Raw genomic sequence first — 2,981 nt, 5'->3', positions numbered from 1 at the left:
TTTCCACGTCTCGGATGTCTCAATCACTTTCCTAATGTAGATGGAGAGAGATAGTGCCCCCAACCGCAGTTGGGGACTTGCATCCTGATGAGCACAAGGTGGACATTCCTCAGATATATATATACTCTCTCTCTCTCTCTCTCTATATATATATATATATATATACACACACACTCTCTCTCTGTCATTAAAAAAAAGAAAGAATTTAATAAAAGAAACTCTCCAGGAGGAATACTCTGTCATGACCTTGGGATGGTTACACAAGTCTGTATATGTGCTCATTGAGTTTCATGTAAAATTCGTGCATTTTATTATGGTTACATCACACTTTAATTAAAGCAACTCAGATTGTAATGCTCCCTTGTTTACAGTAGCACTTGGATTAAAAATTAAAATCTGGGCCAGCAGATGGCGTAGTGGTTACATCACTGGACTCCCACATGGTTCACCGTGGCTCAAGGCCTGGATCTGGTGACTTGAAACTCACACCAGGCATGTGTGTGTGTGCGTGCCCAAGATCCCAGGAGAAGAATGGAGGAGAAGGGATTGTGGTGTGGCCATCCCCTCTGGGGGGTGATTTCTCACTTTCTCTCTCTCTGTCTCTGTCTCTCCAGCAAGTGCACGCACCCTGTAGAAAAAAAACTCTCTAAAAAATAATAATTAATTAATTAATTAAAATAAAAATCTGGGGCTAGCAGGTGACATGGAGGTTAAGATGCTGAATCCCACATGGCCAACTACATGGTTTGAGTCCCAGATCAGACAGCTTGAAAATCACACCAGGTGCACGTGCATGCATGCCAAAAATTCCAAGAGGAGAATGGAAGGGAAGGGATTGTGGGATGGCCATCTCCCCTGAGGGGTGGTGTGGTTTCTCACTTTATCTCTCTTTCACTCTGGCAAGCACACTCATCTTGTAGCAAAACTAAAATAAAAATAAAATAAATCAAAATCTGCCCTCCCTGACCACATCTCCACATCCTTCCCTTTGTCCCTCCTTCTCTCCCCTCCAGCCACACTGACCACCTTACTGTTCCTAACCCTTAATGTTTCCTCTTGGCTTATTCTCTGGGCTCTTCCAACCACTCTGATGAAAAGATCTCACCCTTGGGGCTGGCAAGGGGTGTGGTGGCTGAGGCACTGGACCCCTACATGGCCGACTACGATTTGAGTCCCAGACCTGGCAGCTTGCTTTCTCTCTCTCTCATCAAATTGAATAATAATAATTAATTAATATGTTTTTTAAAAGAAAAGATCCCACCCCATCCCTCATCCTGCTCTTCTTATATTCTCTCCAAGGCACTCATCACTACATATGTACATACATGTACATATGAAAATGTATGAACACCTACCTGGTGTTCAGTCCCCCCAACAACCATATTACCTCTGCTGGTCATACCTGACACAGAAGATGCTCAGTACATACTGCTTAATGAATAAATTAGTTTGGTTGAAATTGGAACCCTAAGAGTGGGACAAGACATGAGATGGAAAGTTATTTGAAAGGAAGTTGCAAACTTTTTATCATTTCACTCCTTAAAGCCTCAGCAGAAATCTCCTAATAAAAGTGACATTCTCCTACATACCCACCACACCACTGTCACACTTAATCAATGGTAGGACCAGTAGATGGCGTTAACGGTTACGTCGGTTGGCGCCCACATCGTGGATCGCGGTTTGGGTCCTGGACCCAGTGGCTTAAACCTCACTATGAGTGCGTGTGCATGTGTGCCCAAGAGGAAAATAAAAGAGAAGGGATTGCAGCATGGTCATTCCCCCCGGAAGGGTGATTTCTCGCTTTCTGTCTCTCTCTTTCTGTCTTTCTAGCAAGTGCACATGCCCTTTAGCAAAAATCTCTCAAGAAAAGAAAATCAATCGTAATTCTCTGTCTTTCTCCAGTGAACACAATGTCCTATAGCAAATTTAAAAAAAAATGAAAGAAAATTGGGTGGGAGAGAGTACCATTTTCTTTTTTTTTAAGATTTATTTTTAATTATATCTATTACCATTCTTCTTCAATTTTGACCAGAGAGAGACAGGCAGAGAGAAAGGGAGAGTGAGAAAGCAAACCACCAGGTCCGGGACTTGAACTGTGGTCGGCCATGTGGGAGTCCAGCACCTCAACCACCACACCACCTGCCAGCCCCGAGAGGACCATTTTCTGAGGTGCGGAAAAATTAAGAGGGGGACAGGTGTGGGAAGGGGGTTAGATGGAGGGCTCGGGTACAGCTGTCTGGTATGTGATGACTCCTGGGTCCTAGGCTATCATTGAAGCCTACCCCCAGACTCAGGGTGCCCCATACCTTAACAGACCTGCTAATACTGGTTGTGTCGGTGGCCAGCAGGTGGCATGGTGGCTAAGGGCACTGGACTCCCACATGGCCAACCACAGTTCAAGTCCTAAACCTGGAGGCCTGCTTTCTCACCCCCTCTCCCTCTCTCTGTCCCTCTCTGCCTCTCTCTCTCTCTCTCTCTCTCTCTCTCTCTCTCTGTGGTCAAATAAAATAAGTAAAAAAGTAACAACAAAAAAAATGTGGCTGTGTGGGGCCAGCAGGTGGTACAGTGGTTACAGTGTTGAATTCCCACATGGTCAACTGCAGTTTGAGTCCTGGACCCAGTGGTTTGAAAAATCATACCAGGATGGGGCTGGCAGGTGGCGTGGTGGTTAGGGGCACTGGACTCCCACATGGCCAACCATGGTTGAAGTTCTGGACCTGGTGGCTTGCTTTCTCACTTTCCTCTCTTGTACTTTCCCTCTCTGATCAAATTAAATAAATAAAGCTAAGTAAAAAAATCTTTTAGAGAATTATTTGTTATTTAACTGTATTTATTTATTTTAATTTGATCAGAGTGAGTGAGAGAGAGAAAGTGAGAAAGCAAGCTGCCAGGCTTAGTCTGTGGTCAGCCATGTGGGAGTCCAGCATCCTTAACCACCACACCACCTGCCAGCCCCTAAATAAAATCATTTAAAAAATAAT

This window comes from Tupaia chinensis, unplaced genomic scaffold (assembly GCF_000334495.1).
Source record: "Tupaia chinensis unplaced genomic scaffold, TupChi_1.0 Scaffold000477_1, whole genome shotgun sequence".
Taxonomy (NCBI): Eukaryota; Metazoa; Chordata; class Mammalia; order Scandentia; family Tupaiidae; genus Tupaia; species Tupaia belangeri.
This window is presented reverse-complemented; position numbering follows the sequence as displayed.